General features: G+C 45.8%; 1 protein-coding gene across 1 annotated transcript in view; it reads left to right on the top strand.

The window, feature by feature from the left end:
- LAMA1 (laminin subunit alpha 1) overlaps positions 1-25424 on the top strand; it is a 3417884-nt gene that overhangs the window by 2389725 nt on the left and 1002735 nt on the right. The window lies entirely within an intron of this gene.

The following is a 25424-nucleotide window of genomic DNA, read 5'->3' as shown; positions in this document are numbered from 1 at the left end:
ACACAGTTAGAATTTCATTTGCCCAAGCCACATCCCCAAGTACTGCTATCACACTGTCCCCTCCCCACATGTTACTTGTTGAGCAGAAAGTAAAATAATCGAAAGACCAATTGTTTTATACCCTGCATTCACAACATTAAAGTAATTGTGTCATTAAGTGACGCAACTTGCAGCCATATAGGTCCTGTGACTATCTTTTTGATGTCCCAGGTAGTATAACAGTAGTGTCTCGCTTTTTTGAGTACCCTTTTGTCACCCACTTGTCTAATATCTAGTGAACCTTCAGTTAGTAGAAGCTTGACTAATGCGTTTTTTGCTGTTATTCCTTGGAAGTATAGTGGTTGGGTTGAGGAAACAGTAGTACCTTTATTCCCTTCCTCAGTTGAGGCAGCCTTTGCCTTTCAGTTCACTTTTCCACTATTTGAGTTGTGTAGTGTGTGTACACACCTGGTGCTGTGATATCCACAGTACACATACAGACCCACTGAACTTGGGACGTTTAGTCAACAGAATCTGGTTGTGCTATGGAAAGTACCAAAAATCAGAAGATTACAATTACCATAACTTACTTGACACGCAGTGTTTGGATTTTGTCTAATGTGAACTACCTGCATTGATTTTTATGGACCTACTTATTTTAAAATAGTGGTATTGAACATCTTGCTGTTATACCATTTTTTGTTACACTTCAGCAGTGGTGAGCCAGTTGTAGTGTGAACAGCACATTATACTGCTGCTTGAATACCATCAGGCACTGCTTCAGCAGTGGTGAGGTAGTAGTAGCGTGAGCAGCACATTATACGGCTGCTTGAATACCACCAGGCACTGCTTCAGTAGTGGTGAGGCAGTAGTAGCATGGGCGGTACACAGTAAGCCTGCTCGAATACCACCAGGCACTGCTTCGATAGTGGTGAGGCAGTAGTAGCATGGGCGGTACACTGTAAGCCTGCTTGAATACAACCAGGCACTGCTTCAGTAGTGGTGAGGCAGTAGTAGTGTGAGCAGCACATTGTAAGGCTGCTCAAATACCACCAGGCACTGCTTCAGCAGTGGTGAGGCAGTAGTAGCGTGAGCAGCACATTATACGGCTGCTTGAATACCACCAGGCACTGCTTCAGCAGTGGTGAGGCAGTAGTAGTGTGGGCAGCACATTGTAAGCCTGCTCAAATACCACCAGGCACTGCTTCAGTAGTGTTGAGGCAGTAGTAGCATGGGCGGTACCCTGTAAGCCTGCTCAAATACCATCAGGCACTGCTTCAGTAGTGGTGAGGCAGTAGTAGCGTGGGCAGTACTCTGTAAGCCTGCTCAAATACCATCAGGCACTACTTCAGTAGTGGTGAGGCAGTAGTAGCGTGAGCAGCACATTGTAAGGCTGCTCGAATACCACCAGGCACTGCTTCAGTAGCGGTGAGGCAGTAGTAGAGTGGGAGGCACATTGCAAGGCTGCTCGAATACCACCAGGCACTGCTTCAGTAGTAGCATGGGCAGTACACTGTAAGCCTGCTTGAATACCACCAGGCACTGCTTCAGTAGTGGTGAGGCAGTAGTAGCATGTGCCCACTAGAGATTTGGCAGGCCATCACCTTAGATCTATGGGTCATAAAAATTATTACCAGTGGGTACAGATTCTCTTTCAAGGAAACCCCCCGATATTCAGGTTTCTCCAATATACCAGCAAATCAGGGCAGAGGCAGTCTCCCAATTCAAAAGCTTGGTGCCCAAGGTGCAGAGAAACCTGTACCAAGGGAACAGGCCGGAAAAGGGTTTTATTCCAGATTGATCTTAGTACCCAGAAAAGAGGGCACCTGGCACCCTATTCTCGACCTATCCACTCTAATCTGTCCATCCTGGTCCCAAAATTCAAAATGCTGACCCTACACAAGCTTTTAGCAATGCTGATACCACATGCCTGGCTAATGACTGTAGATCTGAAGGATGCATACCTCCGTATCCCCATAAGGAAGCCCTGCAGGAGTTTCCTACACTTCAGAGCAGGGTCAGAACACTTTCAGTTCTCTGCTATGCCATTTGGTTTATCTACTGCTCCTAGAGTCTTTACCAGATGCTTGGTCCCTGTCATTGTCTTTTGCAGACAGAAGGACATACAGATTTATCCCTACCTGGACAACTGCCTCATCCAGGCGGACACCAAGGAGAGACTCCTGCAGGACCTTACCTTTGTTCAGACTCATCTTTCCTCCCTGGGATTCACAATCAACCGGGAGAAGTCCCAAACTCACCCCTCAAGAAGGTTAACCTTCCTGGGAGCTCTACTGGACACATCAACACAAAAAGCCTCCCTCCCTCTGGAGAAGCAGAGCTTCCTCCTCTCTTACTTTTCACAGCTGGCCCGCAGGGCATACCTCACAGCAAGGAAATTCCTGCAGATGCTGGGATACATGGCCTCCTGCATCCTTTTTGGTACAACTAGCCAAACTGCACATGAGGAAACTACAGTGGTACCTCAGGGTGGCAACACTCGCAGTCACTGGAACACCAGCTGCCCCTGATTCCTTGCTTAAAGAAGGAGCTCCTATGGTGGGCAGAGGCATGTACCCTGAACAAGGGTCTACCCTTTATCATGCTTCCCCTGGGCCAGACCATCAGTACAGACACACATCAGACACGGCCTGGGGGCACACCGAGGAAGTATGTGTACTCAGGGCATCTGGGAACAGGAGGTTCAGGGTCTCTATATCAACCTAAAAGAAATGCCGGTGGTGTACAGGGCAATCCTAGCTTTCAAGGGTCACCTGAGTCCAGGAATGCTCTTAATTGAGGCAGACAACCCAACAGTAATGTGGTACATTAACAAACAGTGGGCACTTACTCCTACCCCATGTGTCGCTTAGCTATGCAAATCTGGCAGTCAGCCTCAAATCTGGGACTGCATCTGATAGCTGAGTATATCCCAGGGAAACAGAACACCCTGGTAGACCAGTTAAGCAGAGGTCTCCTGGATCCCCATGAGTGGGAGCTGCACAGGGGGACCTTTCTCAACATCAGCCAAAACTGGGGGATCCAGACATAGACCTTTTTCTCAACCACAGTGACCCGACAGCTAACCAAGTTCTGCTCCAGAGAGTTCCATCCAGAAGCATGGAGGGTGGATGCCTTCTGCTTCCACTGGGGCAGCCTATTTGTGTACGCATTCCCTACCTTGCCCTTGATTCCCAGGGTACTTCTCAAGATCAGGGAGGAAGGGCCAATGGCTATTCTCATTGTTCCAGACTGACCAAGGCAGCACTGTTGCCTCTTGCTGCTCAGTTTGGCCAAAGAGCCTCCCATCCACCTGCCTCTCACAGCAGACCTTCCAACTCAAGAGAAAGGGATGGTGTTGCATCCAAATCTCCCCACACTCAAGCTGTCCACATGGCTTATACCCCAAAGGCAGATGACACTACAGCCTTAAGCAGGCAGGTTTTAAATATCATTAAGGAGGCCAGAAGGCCCAGCACCATAAAATTCTACTCCGCTAAATGGAAAAGATTTACTATCTGGTGCCAGACCAAGGGTGTTACCACCACCCATGCCAGTGGACTACCTGGCAGAGCTCCTAGAAAAGGGATTGTCATTCTCCTCCATCAAAATACATGCCTCTGCTATCTCTGCCTATATCCAGTTAGATTAGCCCATATTCTCTCACCCCCTGTTAAAATAGATGTTCTTCATCTCACATTGCTGCAGTCCTTACACTTGGGTAGTCCGCTGTCCTCGGTCGGCCCGAATATCAAAGTATAAGGCTGACGTCGGTCAAGGCGCATTTGACTGACATCAGGACGTCAGGGTACAAATGCGCATGACCGACGTCATATCCTCAGTCTTTTTTGCCGCATGGTCCGATGCAGAAGCAGCGTTGCAAGTGCCGTTCGGCATTCTGAAATTTTTCGAATTCGGAGTTTCAGACCGAGTCAAAGTTGGCTAAGTACCCCGTTGGGGAATATTTTAGTTTTTTCTTGCCTCAGTGGTTTACCGGATGTCAGAAAAAGTGAATAACTGTATTTCTTGTGGGAAACAGATACCGCATAGATTATCATACTTTGTGTATTCCTTGTTTAGGGCCTGAGCACGACGTTGTTGGGTGTCGCTCTTGTGCTAGATTCAATAAGCGCACTATAAAGAGAAGGTTAGATTGTGCCAGGTTAGTCTTCGGGAAGCGGTGCAATTATAAAATGCCGTCGGATGCTCCGGCGCCCGCTTCTTCGAAGAAGCGCAAGGACAAAGCAGCTAAGCCTAGGCTAGAAGAACCGTCCGTCCCGGACGCCGGTTCTTTAGAGGTGTCGGTGGAGCCGGTGGTTCCGCCGGAGGTTTCTTTGGAGTCCCAGGGAGAGACTTTGTTTTTGCAGGATGTGGCCTCTCAGGAGGCAGGTCAGGCTGAAGGGGCTTCTCAGGTTACTGTACTCCCCTCCCTTCCTAGGGTGGTTAGGCCCTCTCCTTCTGTTTCCAAGGCTTCTCCCAGAGGCAGGCCAGGTTTAGCTTCAGTTGGTGTCACCCCTAGTTCTTCAGGAACTGTGCCCAAGAAGCATATGCTTAAAATGGCAGAAGATTTGATTACTTTGATTAGAGGTTCTTTGCCCCTCCTGATAAGAGACCTAGGGTGGAACCTGAGCTAGGAGTCTTGAGCAGGCTTCGGATGTTTCAGAGTCTTGGCTGAAGACTTGCAGGAGTATTCTCCTTATTCTGATTCGGATGTGGATGATTCTACTCCTTCTGCTTCTCCTCCTGAGGATTTTTCTTTTCAGAGACTCTTCATTCCATGAGGGAGCATTTTAAGTGGGAAGGTCAGGACTTCTCTGATTCCAGGAAAAGGCTTAGGGAATTTTGTTTTACCCCAGCATAGGCCTTTGGCTATACCTCCTGTTCTGGATGTGGTGGAAGATGTTTTGCAGAGGCTTCTCTTAATCCTGATTCTTTGCCTCCTGCTCCTGTTAAACCGGATAGGTATTACAGGGTGCCTGAAGCTCATAAGTATCTTTTTAAGAGTCCTAGGGCAGACCCAGAAACTGTTAGTCAGGGGCCTAAAGGTGTTAAGGCTTCTGTTGTCAAAAATCCGGTTCCTCCAGATAAAGAGGCCAGGGCTTTGGATAGATGGGGAAAGAAAGTTTATACTTCTTCCACCCTAGCTATGAGGGCTTTGAATTGCCAGTTTCACATGTTGAAATACCAAAACTATCTCCTTTCACAATTGAAGTCTAAGGTAGATGCTCTGGCGGGAGGTATTGAGTGTAAAGAGTTGCAAGATTTAGTACATGTTTCTGAACAGGTGGGTAAGCATTCTTTGCAATGTGGTTTTGATGCTGTACAGGCCTCGTCTAGGGTGGCTGCCACTGGGTCAGTTCTTCGCAGGCACGCCTGGCTGAGGGATCAGAATTTATCTGAACATGTTAAGACAAGGATTTTAGATGCTCCTTTACAATCTGATGTGTTGTTTGGTTCTCCTGTTGAGGCAGTCTTAAAGAAAATGGAAGACAAGGCTAAGTCTATGCAGACTGTTAAAGATTTTTTGCAGGTTCAGCCTCCAAGTTTAGTAGAAATTGGCCTACCAAGGGGTGGACGATCCTTCTTATGATTCCCAGTCTAGGGGTAGGTCTAGGCGTGGTAGGGGCAGAGCTCAGGGCTCTTTCAGGCCTAGAACAGGGAGTTCACCTGCACAGTCTTCGGGTGAGGGCAGGGGTCAGTCCTTTCGTAAACAGACCCAATGACCTACCTTTTCAGCTGCCAGAGCCTTCTCGTCTGGCAGCACCTTTGGGAGGAAGGTTGGCACTTTTCAAGGAAAATTGGAGTTTGATTACCCAAGACAGATGGGTATTGGATATCATACACCACGGTTACAGGTTTTATTTCCATACCTTGCCTCCTTTCAAAGGCATGCCAGACGTTCCTCCTCAACAAAGAATAGAGGCTCACAAACAAATTTCTCTGTTACTTCAAATAGGGGCCATACAGCCGGTCCCTATGCCAGAAGTGGGCCTAGGATTTTATTCTCGCCTGTTCCTAGTACCAAAGAAAGGGAACACGTGGAGACCAATTTTGGATTTATCTACCCTCAACACTTATCTGGACATTCCCAAGTTCAAAATGTTGACGTTACAACAGCTTTTACCTCTGCTGGGCAAAGATCATTGGATGGTAACTTTGGATCTCAAGGAGGCTTACCTTCATGTTCCTATCAGACTGAGTTGCAGGAAGTATCTGCGTTTTCGGGCTGGGACTTCTCATTATCAGTTCTCTGCATTGCCCTTTGGCTTATCTACTGCGCCCAGAGTGTTCACGAAAGTTCTGGCTCCAGTGATAGCTTTCCTCAGGCTAAAAGGAATACAGATCTGTCCTTATTTGGACGATTGCCTGATTCTGGCTCAAGGAAGGGACGAGCTACTTCATCATTTGGAATATGTGATAGCAGTGCTAAGATGCCTGGGGTATTCTGTGAACGAAATAAAGTCCAGTCTAGTACCCTCTCAGGACATGTGCTTTCTGGGTGTAAGACTGAATACAGCAGCCCAGATGGCCTTTTTGACCCCGGACAAACAAAAGAATCTTTCCCTTTACTTTCATCAATTGTCTCATCAGTCCAGGCTGACTGCAAGGACAGTCCTTCAAGCCTTGGGGTTCATGGCATCTTGTATTCTGGTGCTTCCCAATGCCAAACTGCATATGAGGAAGTTACAATGGTATCTCAAAAATGTATGGACACAGCACTGCCAGGATCTGGACACTGTCATTCAAATAATACCTTGCATTCAAAAGGAATTGTGGTGGGCTCAGGAATGTCACCTAAACAAGGGACTCTCTGTGACCCAGCCAGAGGCGAGTCAGATTCTAACGACAGATGCCTCAGACAAAGCTTGGGGAGCTCATCTGAATGGAAAGTGGATAGAAGACAAGTGGCCTGCCAGACTACAACATCTACATATCAATTTGAAGGAGATGTTAGCAGTCCAGTTTGCATTAATAGCTTTCAAGGATTTACTTCTTCCAGGGCAGGTGTTGATTCTAACAGACAACACAACTGTCATGTGGTACATCAACAAGCAAGGAGGAACACATTCTTATCCTCTATGCAGGCAAGCAATGATTTTGTGGGAGACTGCTCTCAGTTTACAGCTAAATCTTCAGGCAAGGTTTCTGCCGAGCACAGAACTCCTTAGCAGATGTGTTGAGCAGGCAATTATGGATCCCCACGAGTGGAAATTGGATCCTCATGTATTTCAGAAATTGACAGTGTCATGGGGAACTCCAGACATAGATCTGTTCGCTTCTCCACTAAACCACCAGCTGCCAAAGTTTTGCACGAAAAGGTTTCATCCCACAGCTTGGAAAGTGGATGCTCTTTCTTTCAATTGGAGCAATCTTCATGTGTATGCCTTTCCACCTCTGCCTCTCCTCCCAAAGGTACTACTAAAGGCCAGACAGGACAAGCCAAGGATGATTTTGATAGCTCCAGATTGGCCTCGACAGCATTGGTACCCATTACTGAGAAGCCTGGTACGGGAGCCTCCATGGCCTTTGCCTTCGATTCCACACCTGTTGTCTCAGGAGGACAGTCATTTGCTCAATGTCAAGCTTCACTCTCTTCACCTAACAGCCTGGCATATTCTGTTTTGAACCATAGTGGGTCTCAACTTCCACAGCAAGTTTTGAATGTTATTTTGGAAGCTAGAAGGCCTAGTACAAGGAAAGTGTACGCAGATAAATGGAAGAGATTTTTATTTTGGAGTGCAGCAAAGGATTTTGATGTTTCTGAGCCTAATTTAAGTGTGGCTCTTCAATATCTTACTGAATTACTGGACAAAGGTTTGTCCTTCTCTTCTATTAAGGTTCATGCTGCAGCAATTTCGGCTCACTATGATTGTGACCCACCATTGTTTTCTCATCCTTTGTTCAAGCAATTTCTTAGAGGGGCAAAGAATGTAAGACCCCCACGTAGAGCTCCTACTCCTGCTTGGGATCTCAATTTTGTGTTGGAGAAACTTACTCTACAACCTTTTGAGCCTGCAGCTACTACCGAGTTGAAGTATTTATCATGGAAGACTGCTTTTTTGTTGGCCATTACCTCTGCAAGAAGGGTTTCTGAGTTGCAGGCCCTTATGGCAGTTGAGCCTTTCTTAATTTTCCATAAGGATAGGGTATCTTTACGTACTAATCCTTCCTTTATGCCTAAAGTGGTTTCTAGTGTGGCCTTAAACCAAACTATTCATTTGCCTACTTTTTATGCAAATCCCCAAAATAAAGGGGAAAAGAGTTTGCACACTTTAGATGTACACAGGCAGTTGCAATATTATTTGGACAGAACTAAAGGGTTCAGGCAGTCTCAGCAGTTATTTGTTTCTTTTGCTTTGAGTTCTCAGGGCAAGCCTGTGTCAAAACAAACTATTTCTAAGTGGATTGGGTTTTGCATTGCTTTCTGTTATTCCCATCATGGCAAGGAGATTCCAGCTGGGATTAGGCCTCATTCCACTAGGGCTACTGTCACTTCGACAGCTTTTTTGAGGGGGGTGGCAACTAAGGATATTTTGGAGGCAGCTACTTGGAGTTCAGTGCATACTTTCTCTAGGCATTATCACCTTCCACTTTATTCTAAATCTAGGGCTGGTTTTGCCACTGCTATTTTGCAGGGCATTTTGGCAGCTCCTGCTTCCTTATAGTTTGGCCATCCTCCCTTACCTCTGCTTTGGGATTCTACCCAAGTGTAAGGACTGCAGCAATGTGAGATGAAGAACATAGTACAGTTTTGTACCTACCATAAATGTAGATGTTCAAGATCCACATTGCTGCAGTCCAATTTACCTCCCTCCTTCCCTCTGTAGTTAGAGGCGGTTGTGTGGGTTGGGTTGTCAATATGGTGTATATTGTATATATTGTACATATTTTTAGTGCAAGGGTGGTTGGTTGGTTGTTTGCTGTCTTTTGGTTTTGACCTTTCTTTTTAGGGTCTTCTGACATCTGGGGCAAGAAAAGACTGAGGATATGACGTCGGTCATGCACATTTGTACCCTGACGTCCTGATGTCAGTCAAATGCGCCTTGACCAACGTCAGCCTTATACTTTGATATTCGGGCCGACCGAGGACAGCGGACTACCCAAGTGTAAGGACTGCAGCAATGTGGATCTTCGAACATCTACATTTATGGTAGGTACAAAACTGTACTTTCCTTAGGGGGGTGGCCCACATCAAACCACCTAGAAGGCCACCTGCTCCAGACTGGGATCTAAACTGTGTCCTGGAAAAATTGACTTTGCCTCCCTTTGAGCCAGCTGTTTAGCAGACTTGAAGTACCTTTCTTGGAAAATTGCATTCTTGCTGGCCATCACCTCAGCCAGGAGAATATCTGAGCTTCAGACCCTTATGACCACTGAGCCCTGCATCATTTTCCATGCTAACAGGATGTCTCTTAGGACCAACCCCTCATTTATGCCTAAGGTGGTCTCAGATGTTACCCTCAACCAGGCCATCCATCTCCCTACCTTCTTTCCCAACCCACATAATAAAGAGGAATTAATTTTTCATATCCTGGATGTGCACAAACAATTGTGATATTACCTGGATAGGACCAAGTCATTCAGAAAATGCTGACCAGCTACTGGTCTCCTTCACTCTTGGGGCAGAGGGGAAACCCATATCCAGACAGACCATTTCTAAATGGATCTCACATTGCATCCATTTCTGCTATTCCTTTCATGGAAAGAGTCCTCCCAAATCTCTCAGATCTCATTCCACTAGGGCAGCCTCGACTTCCACTGCCTTCCTTAGAGGGGTTCCAACCAAGGATATTTTGGAAGATGCTGTCTGGACATCCATGCACACATTCACCAGACACTACGAGCTGGCTACCTTCTCCAAAACCAGGGCAGGCTTTGCATCTGCAGTCTTGCAGGGCATGCTGGCATCCCCTTGAAATGGTGCAACCGTGGAGATGTTCATCGTGTTTCACTGTTGCAGTCATTTCACTTGGGTTATCCTGCTGGCAGGCTACCCGCAGTCAGCCCGAATTCCAAAGTCCTGGTCCGGCGTCGGTTGCTGTCGTCTTTTCTCTGACGTCAGTGCACCAGGGTTATAAAAGATGCAGCCGACGCAATTTTCTTCAGTCTTTCTTGCTGTGCGGTGCCCGAAGCAAAAGCAGTTCGCAAGTGCTGGTCGGCCGACTCCTGAGATTTTCAAAATCGAATTTCAGATCCGAAGTCTTCATTAAAGCTAAGTACCCCATTGGGGAAACTTTTTTCTTGCGCCAGACCGATGTCAGAAAAAGTTAACAATTGTATTTCTTGTGGGAAGCAAATACCTCATAAGGATTTTCATTCTTAATGGATTCCTTGCCTAGGCCCTGACCACAGCGTTGCTAGCTGTCGGTTTTGTGCTAGATTTAACCAATGCACTATTAAGCGTCGGTATGATTTTGCCTTTCATTACTTTGGCTGAAGATTCAATTATATAATGCCGTCAGAACAGCCGACGAGCGGTGTTTACAAAAAGCGCAAAGAGAAGGACAGGCATCCAAGGTCCAAAACCGACAACAAGGCTTTCGCTAAGCCTTTCATTACTTTGGCTGAAGATTCAGTTATATAATGCCGTCAGAACAGCCGACGACCGGTGTTTACAAAAAGCGCAAAGAGAAGGACAGGCATCCGAGGTCCAAAACTGACAACGAGGCTTCCGCTAAGCCATTCGCCGGTTCTCAGTGAGGCGCTTTCGCAGCCCCTGACGCCCGCTACCTCAGAGCCACAGTCCGCTTCTGACTCCCACGTGGAGCCAACTAGGCCTTTGGAAACTCAAGGTATTGGACACTCGGAAATTATTCCCTCAGATGGGTCCGGAGCCGCTAAGCAAGCATCGGCTTCTGAGGGTGTTTTCAGACCTGCACAGTTGTATGTAAAGCCTAACTCAGCTACAAAAGCAAAGACTAAAGCAGCTTTAAAGACAAAGAAACAAGTACAGCATTCTCCTGGACAAACTTCCATGCCTAAAAAACAGATGCTTAAAATGTCCGAAGACTTAATTACTTTGATCAGGGGTTCCCATCCCCCTCCTGATAAGAGGCCTAGGCAAGAGACAGAATATGAATCCTCAGATCAGGTTTCCATTTCCTCTGACTCCTTTTCTGAACAGGAATACTCTCTTCCTCCCTATGAGGATTCTGATGCTGAAGAATCTATCCCTTCAGCTTCTCCTCCTGAGGATTATTCTTTTGGGGAAACCCTACATACTATGAGGGAGCACTTTCACTGGGAGAGCCAAGATTACTCAGAATCTAAGAAAAGGCTCAGAGACTTTCTTTTACTACCTCAGCGCAGACCTCTTGCTGTTCCCCCTGTTCTAGACATTGTAGATGATGTATTTTCAGAGTCCGGCCTGTCTCCTGACTCTTTATCCCCTGCACCTGTTAAGCCAGATGGATACTACAGGGTCACAGATTCTCATAAATTTCTATATAAAAACCCTGCTGCTGACCCAGAAACTATATCTCAGGGTCCCAAAGGGGTCAAGGCTTCCACTGCAAAAAACCCTGTCCCCTCTGATAGGGATTCAAGGGCACTGGACAGATGGGGGAAAAAAGTTTACACTTCTGCTACCTTGGCTGTAAGGGCTTTAAATTGTCAGTTTCATATGCTTAAATACCAGCGATACTTAATGTCACTGCTAAAACAGAAAATGTTAACAAATTCTGAATGCATAGAAAACAAGGAAATGCAGGATTTATTTCATGCAGCTGAACAAGTGGGAAAGCATACTTTGCAATGTGGTTTTGATTCTCTGGAGGCCTCTTGCAGGGCCGCTGTTACGGGTTCTGTCATTAGGAAGCATGCTTGGTTACAGGAATAGAATCTGCCTGATCATGTTAAAGCAAAATTATTGGATGCTCCATTACAGCATGATACTTTGTTTGGTATTAAGGCAGAAGAGGTGTTGAAGAAAATGGAAGATAAAGCGAAATCAATGCAGACAGTTAAGGATTTCTTACAGGTACAACCACTCAGATTTAGCAGGAACTGGCCTACAAATAATTGGTCCTTTCCAGTGTCGGACAGGCCACAAAGAGGCAGATACAGACGTCCTAGAGGCAGATCCCAGCCCCAAGGCTCATACAGGCCTAAACAATGGGGTGCTTCTACCTCCAAAAGCAGAGAAGACAAATCACAGCCATTTAGGAAGCAGTCACAGTGACTTCCCTCTGCCAGTACCAAGCATTTATCTTTTGGCAGCCCCCTTAGGGGGGAAACTAGCACTTTTTTCACAAAATTGGCACATGATCACCCAGGACAAATGGGTCTTGAATATAGTGTCTCAGGGCTACAGGTTCCACTTTCACACACTGCCAAAGGCAAAAGGTATGCCAGACCTGCCACACAATCAATGGTCAGAGGCACACAAGCAAGTTTCATCCCTCATGGAAATGAGGGCCATACAGCAAGTACCACAGCAGGAGCAGGGACAAGGATTTTACTCAAGACTTTTCCTGGTACCCAGAAAGGACAAAGCCTGGAGACTAATACTGGACCTGTCTATTCTAAATACATTTCTGGACGTTCCAAAATTCAAAATGTTGACTCTGCAGCAGCTTCTATCCATGCTGGGCAAGAAGGCTTGGCTTGTAACTTTGGACCTAAAGGAGGCATACCTGCATGTCCCAATCAGACAATCTTACAGAAGATACCTGAGATTCATAGCTGGCTCAATGCACTACCAATTCTCTGCACTGCCCTTTGGCTTATCTACTGCGCCCAGGGTCTTCACAAAATGCCTGGCACCAGTAATTGCTTTTTGCAGACAAAGAGGTATTCAAATATATCCTTACTTGGACGACTGCCTTATTCAAGCAGAGAACAAGGACATTCTACTAAAGCATCTGGCGTTTGTAAAAAGATTACTAATTTGCCTAGGGTACACAGTAAACAAAAAGAAATCAAAACTAGTACCCTCTCAAGAGATAATATTCCTGGGTGCAAGCTTAAATACAACTGCCCAGATGGCTTATCTCACACTAGTCAAACAAAGGCAACTAACGTCTTACTTCCAAATGTTGGCAACAAAGACCCAGCTATCTGCAAGAAAAATTCTGCAGGCTTTGGGCTTCATGGCATCCTGCATTCTTTTAATTCCATATGCAAGACTGCATATGAGGAAACTTCAGTGGTATCTAAAAAGTGTTTGGACTCAACATTGCCAGCCTGGAAACATTAATTACGCTCATTCCCTGCCTGCAACAGATGTTTCGATGGTGGGCACAAGCCTGTCACCACAACAAGGGACAGCCATTCACTTTACCCACAGCCAGGCAGACACTTAACAACGGATGCATCAAATTATGCCTGGGGGGCCCACATGGCAGGAAAATGTATTCAGAGCACATGGCCCGTAAGCCAATTGCATCTTCATATCAATCAAAAAGAGATGCTGTTCAGAATGCCTTGACAGCCTTCCAGGATCTATTTCATCCAGGACAACTGCTGATAAAGACGGACAATACTACATACATAAACAAGCAGGGAGGCACACATTCCTACCCCCTCTGCAGGCAAGCCATGACCTTGTGGAACACAGCATTGACTTATCAAGTACATCTGCAAGCACAATTCCTGCCAGGAAAGACAAATACCCTGGCAGACGAACTAAGCAGAAACCTCATGGATCCTCACGAGTGGAAACTAGATCCACAAATCTTCAGCATGATAACAAGGAAATGGGGATGCCCAGACATAGATCTATTTGCCTCCCCTTACAACTGCCAAATACAGAGATTCTGCACAAGGACTTATCACAAGCAAGCATGGAAAGTGGATGCTCTATCATTCATCTGGAAAAACCTTACACTGTATGCCTTTCCTCCTCTGCCTCTCATCCCCAAGGTACTCCTGAAGGTCAGACAAGAGAAGCCAAATATGATACTGATAGCCCCAGACTGGCCTCGCCAGCACAGGTACCCAATCCTAAAGAGCTTGTCTCAAGGCCCTGCCTGGACATTACCTCAAATTCCTCATCTACTGACCCAACAAAACAATCAGATCCTGCACAGCCAACTCAGAACCGTAAATCTGACAGCATGGCGGATAATGTAACCATTCAAGACATACTTCTCACTAAAGCAGTTATGGGTGTTATTTTGGAGGCCAGGAGGCTCAGCACCAGAAAATCTTATGCAGCAAAATGGAAGAGATTTTTTGCTTGGAATCAGGCACAAGGAATTGACACGCTTGTTCCAAATATTCCTCAGATTTTACAATACCTGAGATGCTGGACAAAGGCCTATCCTTTTCATCAATTAAGATCCATGCCTCTGCAATTTCAGCTCATTACAATACGGAACCACCTATTTTTTCACATTCCCTGCTAAGGCAGTTCCTCAGAGGGGCCAAAAACATAAGACCCCCAAGGAGAGTACTAGTTCCTGCATGGGACCTCAATTTTGTCTTGGAAAAGCTCACATTGCCTCCTTTTGAGCCAGCCAATACAGCTGAGATAAAATTCTTATGGAAAACAGCTCTGCTTCTATTAATAACTTCGGTAAGAAGAGTCTCAGAGTTACAGGCAGTAATGGCCGTGGAACCTTTTATAATTTTCCATCCAGACACGGTTTCTCTAAGGACAAACCCACCATTTATGCCTAAGGTGTAGTGTCCAGTGTGGCTCTTAAACCATTCATTTGCTTACCTTTTATCCAAACCCACAGAATAAGGGGGAGAGACTTCTGCATTCTTTGGACATACACAGGCAGCTACGCTTCTACTTGGACAAAACTAAAGCTTTCAGAAAGACTGAGCAACTCTTAGTGGCATATGCTGCAGGATCACAAGGAAAAGCTATCTCAAAGCAGACTATTTCAAAATGGATAGGCCACTGCATTTGTTTCTGCTATTCACAACATGGCAAATCAGTGCCTAAGGGCATTAGGTCCCATTCAACCAGAGCAGCAGCCACTTCAGCAGCCTTCCTCAGAGGAGTACCAACCAAGGACATTTTGGAGGCTGCAACGTGGACTTCAGTGCACACTTTTACAAAGCACTACCACTTACCTCTTTACTCTAAAGCCAGAGCAGGCTTTGCCACTGCAGTTCTGCAGGGCCTCATAGCCACTCCTAATTCTATTTAGGCCCAGCCACCCAACCTCAGCTTTGGGATTCAACCCAAGTGTAATGACTGCAACAGTGAAACACGATGAACATAGTACAGTTGTGTACCTACCATAAATGTAGATGTTCGAGTGTATTCACTGTTGCAGTCCAGGTTACCCTTCCACCATCCCCCTTTCATTGCTGAGACTTAGCTATACTTCTCTATACAACCTATGTGGTGTATTTGCTTGTAGATGAAGGTAATGTCTATGTTAGTGCATGCATTTTTATTGGCATAAATTTTAGCCTACCCTTGTGGGGACACCTGACATCTGGGGCAAGAAAAACTGAAGAAAATGGCTTCGGCTGCATCTTTTATACCCCTGGTGCACTGACGTCAGGGAGGAGGCGACAGCAACTGACGCCAGACCTAGACTTTGGAATTCAGGCCGACTGCGGGTAGCCTGCCAGCAGGATAACCCCAAGTGTAATGACTGCAACAGTGAATACACTCGAACATCTACATTTATGGTAGGTACACAGCTGTACTTTATGTATACTACAACAGTGAATACACTCGAACATCTACATTTATGGTAGGTACACAGCTGTACTTTATGTATACTACAACAGTGAATACACTCGAACATCTACATTTATGGTAGGTACACCACTGTACTTTATGTATACTACAACAGTGAATACACTCGGACATCTACATTTATGGTAGGTACACAGCTGTACTTTATGTATACTACAACAGTGAATACACTCGAACATCTACATTTATGGTAGGTACACAGCTGTACTTTATGTATACTACAACAGTGAATACACTCGAACATCTACATTTATGGTAGGTACACAGCTGTACTTTATGTATACTACAACAGTGAATACACTCGAACATCTACATTTATGGTAGGTACACTGCTGTACTTTATGTATACTACAACAGTGAATACACTCGAACATCTACATTTATGGTAGGTACACAGCTGTACTTTATGTATACTACAACAGTGAATACACTCAAACATCTACATTTATGGTAGGTACACAGCTGTACTTTATGTATACTACAACAGTGAATACACTCGAACATCTACATTTATGGTAGGTACACAGCTGTACTTTATGTATACTACAACAGTGAATACACTCGAACATCTACATTTATGGTAGGTACACAGCTGTACTTTATGTATACTACAACAGTGAATACACTCGAACATCTACATTTATGGTAGGTACACAGCTGTACTTTATGTATACTACAACAGTGAATACACTCGAACATCTACATTTATGGTAGGTACACAGCTGTACTTTATGTATACTACAACAGTGAATACACTCGAACATCTACATTTATGGTAGGTACACAGCTGTACTTTATGTATACTACAACAGTGAATACACTCGAACATCTACATTTATGGTAGGTACACAGCTGTACTTTATGTATACTACAACAGTGAATACACTCGAACATCTACATTTATGGTAGGTACACAGCTGTACTTTATGTATACTACAACAGTGAATACACTCGAACATCTACATTTATGGTAGGTACACAGCTGTACTTTATGTATACTACAACAGTGAATACACTCGAACATCTACATTTATGGTAGGTACACAGCTGTACTTTATGTATACTACAACAGTGAATACACTCGAACATCTACATTTATGGTAGGTACACAGCTGTACTTTATGTATACTACAACAGTGAATACACTCGAACATCTACATTTATGGTAGGTACACAGCTGTACTTTATGTATACTACAACAGTGAATACACTCGAACATCTACATTTATGGTAGGTACACAGCTGTACTTTATGTATACTACAACAGTGAATACACTTTCGAACATCTACATTTATGGTAGGTACACAGCTGTACTTTATGTATACTACAACAGTGAATACACTCGAACATCTACATTTATGGTAGGTACACAGCTGTACTTTATGTATACTACAACAGTGAATACACTCGAACATCTACATTTATGGTAGGTACACAGCTGTACTTTATGTATACTACAACAGTGAATACACTCAAACATCTACATTTATGGTAGGTACACAGCTGTACTTTATGTATACTACAACAGTGAATACACTCAAACATCTAAATTTATGGTAGGTACACAGCTGTACTTTATGTATACTACAACAGTGAATACACTCGAACATCTAAATTTATGGTAGGTACACCGCTGTACTTTTTGCTCCTTCCCTCCACCCTGTTTCTCAGCTTTGGGAATCTTCCCACAAGTGATGACTGCAACACTGAAACATGAAGAACGTAGTAGAGTTGTTTACACTTACCATAAATGTAGCTGTTCGAGTGTATTCACTGTTGCAGTCCTGTTTCCCTCTCACCATCCCCCTTTTTCTCTTTCTTGGGGACTCCTACTTACTGGGGCAAGAAAAACTGATGTAATGGCATCAGCTGCTTCATTTTATAGCCTTGACGACCCAACTTCAGCTTCAGACACCAAACAGCCGACGCAGGAGGGAAACCCTTTACTCTGGTATTCAGGCCAACCGAGGGCTACCCAGCAAGGATAACCCACAAGTGACTGCAACAGTGAATACATGCGAACATCTACATTTATGGCAAGTGTACACAACTGTACTGTCTCCACTGTTCACTGACTCTCATGGACTTAATATCAGCAGAACCAGTCAAATGAGTTTCAGTCAATTCTGCCAGTATAAAAAAATTCAGTGTTACAAGTGTTCAATTATAGCAAAAACAACCATCAAAAGCAGTCACCCAGCACTCTGAAAAGTCTGTATTCATTTCGGTGGATACACCAAACAATCCCAACACTCAGATGAAGTAGAATTCTCCATTTAATCACAAAATAAAGTACTTATACACTCAAAGTAAAAAGGATTCAGTGTTTATTAAGTGCTTTCATCTAGTAATGTAGACACAATCAGAACAAAGAAATGCTAAAAGTGAGCTCACTTATGAAGAATCCACTCATTACCACACCTACAAGCAAACAAATCAGCAAGAACAGCCTCATCCTTGGAAATAGCTTTAAAGAACTATGCACATTAAAGAACTTCGCATGGAAAATGTGAAGTAAACAATGTTAAAATAGCTATCTTTGTGAGTGTACAAAGTACAACACAATTACTGCAAGTGCAAAATGTAAAGAATAAAAAATACATAAAAATAAAACTTCATACATTACTAGCCCTCAATTTTACTTAACTACTAATAGAAACTGATTTATTTAAACCGGGAAGGCTAGTAGCATTCAGTCTAAGTTGCCATAGCCTTTTCTGGTGGTACAGTTTATTGTGCCAGCCACTTGCGAATGGGAACAATGAATTTGCTCCAAGTTCAAAAATGTAAATGTTTTAAAACCAACGTAAACATTAGAGTGTCTTGCCAGAGCACTTTTACAGTCATTCTCCTGTATACTATAATTGTGTTGGTAAATATGTCTATAAAGTGCTCTTTTTGTCTTTCCCACATAGTACGCAGGACAAGATTCATAGGTCGCAAGGTATACCACCCTTTGTGACCCACAGTTCCATCTTTCAAACACTTTGCGGTTGTTGAACTTAATTGGCAAGCTACCCCTGTACCCAATATTAATAAAACTGCACTGTGGACAGAGACCACACTTCCTTCTCACACCAGTACCAGTTTTGTGGCTACTCAATTTTTCCAAAAGTGCTTTAAAATTGGGCCTGTTTTTATAATTAAACATAGGTCTGTCTGAAAACAGTTCTTTCAAATCAGAATCAATTTGTAACTGCGCTCAATATTTTCAATTTCTTTGACAATCACAGTGTAATGCTGAACCATTCTTGTCAGGTTAAGGTCACCTATGTTATTTTTTACTTTCGTCATTTGGTTCAAACCACATTTGATAATAGGTGCAAATTTGTTATTCCTCTCAGCCCAAACTTCTTGCCTTATATTGTTGACCAGGGTGCTTGGATGTCCACGGTCTATAAACATAGACCCCAGTCTGTCAAAATGCTCTATAAATGTTGTATCCTCAGAGGTTAACTGTGATATCATGATGTGCTGGCTCTTGACTACGCCCCTTATTTGATGGAAGGGGTGACAACTCATAAAATGCAAAAAGTTGTTACAGAAGGTTGGCTTCCTATATATTTCTGTAATAAAATTGTCATTCGTCCCCTTTCTAAGAGTGATGTCCAAGAAATTGTATCACTATTCTTCGAAAATGTAAAGTCAAGAAATGAAGTACTAGCCTGCACATCAGCTATGAAAGATACAAACTCTGTCTCGGAACTAGTCCATATTATGATGAGGTCGTCAAGGAACCTAAAATAAGCAATACATTTTACAAACAGGGGCAGCTTAAACAAGATGTCAGTCTCCCATGTAAGTAGCACAGTTTTGGCAAATTTGGGGGTGCATGCTGCCCCCATTGCTACTCTAAGGATCTATCTATAAAACTCCCCCTCAAATGTTATAAAATTATTGTTTAGTACCAGGTCAATGAATTCGATCATTAATTCATTGTCGACTGGTGATAACCCATGAAATTGTTTAACTATGTCCTCAAACCATCGTAGTCCAACAAGTTTATTCAAAGGGTCCCATGAGTCTTTCAGGATGTGTGGAAAAGATATAAATACTTTATCTAGTTTCTGGAGTGTTCAGTTGTATTCATTGTCGACTGGTGATAACCCATGAAATTGTTTAACTATGTCCTCAAACCGTCTTAGTCCAACAAGTTTATCCAAAGGATCCCACGAGTCTTTCATGATGCGTGGGAAAGATGTAAATACTTTATCTAGTTTCTGGAGTGTTCAATTATATGTATTCCTCCTGATGAGAGATATATGGGGGCTTCAACTACAGATGTTTTGAGAAATATACATTTTCGGTCTTCTGATTCTATTTTTATGAAATTGAGGTGGAATGACTGCTATTTCCTGTGCAATCATGACCCATTAATGAGATTTTTCTTGAGTATAATTTTCTGAGTCTCTATTAAGTGAAAAGTGGTCTTTTGAGATCAGTTCTCCGTCCTGGTTAATGTTTTAAAATATTGACAAAAGCACAACTCAAGTGGTGCTTGTATGTTTTCATCTTTTGATCAGTGCTGCTATATGGGTTAAATTCTGCAAAGCATGTATCAGCCAGCCAACTTCCAAATCTTCACGGCACCTTTCAGCTTAACCATGGAAAACCTAATGGCTCCTCAGTTCTTTCTTCCAGCCACAAAAAGAAGAACGTTGGTAAACGGCATTTTGTTACCACAGCAGGGCGCTGAAGTGCCTCAGCCGCAGGTGAGTGAATATTTTATGGCCAAAGCTGGTTCTTTGGACCACTCTTCTTTTTCCTTGTTATCCTGCTGGTCTGTCTCCTACAGCCACTTTGGGATAGGAGTTAGACTCATCGTCTGCAGCTGTTGGATTTCCCTTGACAGACAAATGAGAGACTCTTGTTGGTCCTTGAAGGAGGGGCAGAGAATGTCTTTCTGTCTAGCCAGAAAGTTGTGCCCATCCCTAGGAAGATTATTCCTAATAATTCTGGATCTATTTATTTAGAAATTTTTCTCAAAAAGAAACAAAAATTGAAACCTATGTCTTCTCCTGTCTCATTGATCCTGAAGAGGAGTAACTTACTGGACTCAGCTCAAGGTTTGGTGCAAGGTCTTGACCGTTCTTGTTTGGTGGTCTCTGCTGAAAGAACCATGGATTCTTCATTTTCGGAAGCTGTTCAAGAAAATGAACCTCAGAATGTTTGTGAAGTGACAGATGATGCATTATCTCCACAGATTTCCGATTCAGATTTTGAGGAGAGTGTGGCTTCAGGCAGTCCATTTGAAGGATTATGTTTCTCTGAAACAATTTCCAGAATGAATTGGCTCATTCAATTGGAAAATAATGATGATCTGAATTAGTTAACTTCATTTGTTCATCAACCTGTGGGTATCGGATCTGAATTGGATCCAAGCCGGCAGCTTTATCCAGCTAAGATCCGAGCTCCAAGCTCCTCCCCCTTACCCATAACCCCTGCCATCCCTCTCTGTCCCCAGATCTCGTTTGCCGCGGCTTATTCAAGCATCTAGAATGAGTTTCCAAACATAGGGTTTCGTGAGTTATACAAAAAATTACCTTTTTTTGACCTAGTTTTTTTAGTTTAATCCATAGACGAGTGAGTGTTGTTTCCCCTTTTCTGTTAAATTGCTAAACTTGTTGGTAATTTTTCTATCTTTTAGTTAGTTTAGTCTTCCCCCCTCCCCCTGTGTGTGTGAAGGTGTGTGTGGGTTGGGCCTGTCTTTGTTACCATGTCTGAGGCCCCTAAAGCAATTTTTTCAAAATGCACTGAGTGTGGCCATAAGCTATCCCCAGCGGATGGCCACACTCAGTGTGTTAGCTGCCTTGGGGTTGACCATCTCTCCTCGGGCTGCACAATTTGTGCAGCCTTCAACCCCAGGGCTTTGAGGGACAGGAGGTCGAAGCTGATTCTGGCGGGACTTCTGTCCCCGGACTCGGCTTCGTCCTCTTCTCCATCGGCGGCACCGGCTGCGACCGCAGCGGTCCCGCCTTCCATCCCTGCTCCCCTAGCCGGGACTCACCCTCCCACCGTGGCTCAGGAGGAGAGGGAATCTAGGAGGGAGAAAAGGAGAGAGAAACACCACAAGCGGCCGGCTGAAGCTTCCTCTTCGGCTCCGCCGGCTAAACAGATAGCCTCTCCTAGGATGTCCGGGCCTTCTCCTTCTCGGCTCCATTCACCTCGTTTTTCTCCGGAGCCGGAGGAGGAGACCCGGTCGCCTTCGAGGTCTTCGAGGCGGCACTCCAGGCCAGCCTCGGTGGCCTCGTCTAGATCGACTCAAAGTTTGTCCGATGCAGATATGGACCGGATGATGCGTAGGTTTCTCCAGGCCCAATTGCAGATGGGAGTGCTCCTGCCTCCCCCCCCCCTCCGGGGGGGAGCTCGACCCCATTTTTCACCCCGATTGCTCCTTCTCCGACCCACTACTGGGGTTCGGAGCTGTCGGATCCAGGTAGCATCGGAGCCGGGGGAGGCTCGGCGCCAATAGTACACCCTACTTCGGCTCCGACCGCACCCTCGAGTTTGTCGGGTCCCTTTTTGGATCCAAGCTCTCGGAGCCGTGAGCTGAGCTTCGGATCCGGAGGTGTCAGTGTGTCTTCGGCTCTGTCTCGGTCGGAGCATACTGGCCCTTCGGATCCGATTGCATCAGCACCGGCCACAGTCCACGCCTCAGATCCGAAGGGGCTGCTCTCGGGTTCTAGGGAAGCAGTTCTCCTTCAGCGTTCGATGTTGTGGAGAGGGTCTTGTCGAGGAATTTGAGACCCCAGGCTCCTGCTACGGTTCCACCTTCCACTCCCTCTCAGGCGGGCCTACCTTCCATCACCCGGCCCCAGGGACAGCCTGCGCCTACGTCTCAGATGGTTCCCTTAGAGGAACAGGATGTGGTTGGTGAGGCATCTTTGGACAGCCCCCCCCCTCCCGAGGAGGTTCCTCACAAACGTAAGTGCAAGAGGAGGCACTTGGACTCACTCGAGTCCCTGACAGAGAACACAGACTTAGAGGAAGGGGAAGGTTCCCCAAGGCCACCCTCCAAGGATGTCTCCTTTGGAGACATTATGGAAATGCTTCGTATTAGAGGGGGGGGGTGGTCACCCCAAAAACCTTCCTCCGATGAGTCTGTGTTTCTGGAGGTGTTTGACGCAGATCCATATACCTCTTAGGTGTCCCCTCCCGCCGATCCCCTGGTAGATCTGATCACTACCAGGGCATGGAAGGAACCGGATACTGTGGAGCCCATACTAACGAGACCAGACAAAATCCTCAGTCCACCCACAGATAGGACGGTTTGAAGCAAGGGTGCTCCGGTAGATGCCATGTTGGTGCGGCTGCCACCAAGAAGGAACTAGCCCAGGAGAGTTCCTCGGTCCACCCTCCCGACAAGGAGTCTCGGACGATGGACCGCCTAGGGAAGCGGATGTTCGCTTCAGCTACCTTCTCCGTAAGGTCGCTGAACTATATGGCACATGTGATACGACTCCAGCAGGATCTCATCAGGGAATACGCCGGGTCGCCCCCAGAGTCCATGTCGACCGAGGATAAGAAAACATTCTCAGCTCAAATGGCCACTCTCAAGTCCATTTCGAACACTTCTATGCGGCTTCTTTCCCATGCTACGGAAGGAGCCGCTAGAGCTAGAGGAGCGGGCCTTGTCTTACGGCGGCATGCTTGGCTCCGTCTCTGCGACTTTGCAGAACCCTTCAAGGCATCCTTCGCAAATGCCCCTTTTGACAGCTCTTTGCTGTTTGGCAAGACCGTCCGCGACACGCTGGTCCAGAGCGAGAAAGATGGGAAGACGTCTGCCGTCGGGATCCGCTTCTCGGCTCCCCAGAGGTCCTTCTCCAGGAACTAAAGGGGACAAAAGAAGATGTGGTTCCGGAAATCTCAACAGTCCCGTTTTGCTCCGGACCCCTCGTCCTTCAGAGGCAGAAGAGGACAGGGTGGACGCCGGCCCAGAGGCAGAGGGGGACAGAAGAATTTCGGGTCGAGAGAACCTTTTTCGTATCGGCCCGCGCAGCAGCCCTGAGGGGTTACCCGACTGCTCCACTCTGGAGGCAGTCGGGGGGGTGTTTCTCGATGCACCTAGCAGTTTGGGAGTCCATTACAATGGCTTGCTAGGTGCTTCAAATCATATCCAGAGGTTACACTATCCCCTTTCTGAATCTCCCTCTCAGACCCCGGAGCCTCCCTGATGTCCCACCCAATCAAAGGGAGGCAGCAGCCACAGAAATAAAGCATCTGCTAGAAAAAAGAGCAATCCAGCCCATCCCCCAAGATCAATCCAGATCTGGCTTTTACTCCAGGTTCTTTCCGGTGCCAAAAAAGACAGGGGACATAAGACCAATCCTAGACCTGTCCACTCTAAACCTGTCGGTTGCCAAAGAAAAGTTCCGGATGGTCACCATTCAATCCATTCTCCCACTCCTGCAGGAGACCGACTGGATGTGCTCTATAGACCCCAAGGATGCGTACTACCACATTTTGATGGACAGGCGATCCAGAAGGTTTCTCCGCTTCTGGCTGGGAGCCAGCCACTATCAGTTCAGGGTCCTTCCCTTTGGTCTCACCACAGCCCCCAGGGTGTTCACCAAAGTTATGGCAGTTGTAGCGGCACACCTGAGGCTTCAGGGAATACAGGTCTTTCCGTACCTAGACGACTGGCTCCTGACCGCCCCCCACCAGGCATCTACTAAGTTCAGCCAGGAATTACTTCCTTCACTTGGCCTCTCATCTGAGAATCTCAATCAATCTCAAGAAATCCTCCCTTCAACCAACTCAAATCTTGGACTTCATAGGGGCCAGGATAGACACAAACCTGTTGAGGGTCTTCCTAACTCCAGACAGGCTTCGAACTTTGACACTCCACATGCTGACCCACCTACAATCCTCGGCTCCTCCAGCGGAATTAGTCCTGAGGGCGCTAGGTTCCATGGCTGCTGCCATCAGTCTGTCACCCCTAGCTCGTCTAAACACGAGGGTCCTACAATGGACCTTGCAGGTTCAATGGTCCATCCTGCAACATCCGCTAAGTGCATCTATCCCCCTCAGCAAGGTTTGCAGGAAATCCCTACTCTGGTGGATCCAGTCCTCGGATCTCCGGGAAGGGCGCCCCTTCTCAATGTCCCCACCCCAAGCCACAGTGACCACGGACGCTTCTTGCCTTGGGTGAGGGGCCACTGCTTGGGCAGAACCGTCCAAGGCACGTGGGCTCACTCGGAGACCTTGTTGCACATCAGTGTCCTAGAGATGAGGGCGGTGCTTTTAGCGTTGCAAGCACTCCAGGCTCCTCTTATTTTAGGGACAACTGCAATTCAAACAGACAACATGTCAGTAGTCTGGTATATCAACAAACAGGGGGGAACCAGATCCTATCCGCTTTGTCGAGAGGCCATGAGAGTTTGGGAATGGGCGATCGCCACCAACCGCTTTCTCATAGTAACGCACATCCCGGGTCAGTCGAACATTTTGGCAGACAGGCTGAGTCGAACCATCCTCTCACCATACGAGTGGTCTCTGAACCCAAGAGTAGCGAAGCAAATCTTCCTTAATTGGGGTGAACCTTGCTGCGATCTCTTCGCATCGCCTTCGAACGCAAAGTGCAGCGAGTACTTCGCTCTACTTCCCCCACCAGGAGAATCCCCCAGAGACGCTCTAGTGCATGTTTGGCCATCCGGTCTACTTTATGCTTATCCGCCTCTTCCTCTGATGGTAAAATTCCTTCAGAAAGCTCATCGGTTGGGGAGCAGAGTGATCCTTATAGCCCCATTCTGGCCTCGTCAAACGTGGTTCCCTTGT

The sequence above is a fragment of the Protopterus annectens genome, chromosome 3.part1, assembly GCF_019279795.1.
Source record: "Protopterus annectens isolate FY-2018-M chromosome 3.part1, PAN1.0, whole genome shotgun sequence".
In the NCBI taxonomy this organism is placed as follows: Eukaryota; Metazoa; Chordata; order Ceratodontiformes; family Protopteridae; genus Protopterus; species Protopterus annectens.
Note: the sequence above shows the minus strand (reverse complement) of the source record. Positions and strands in the feature narration are given on the sequence as shown.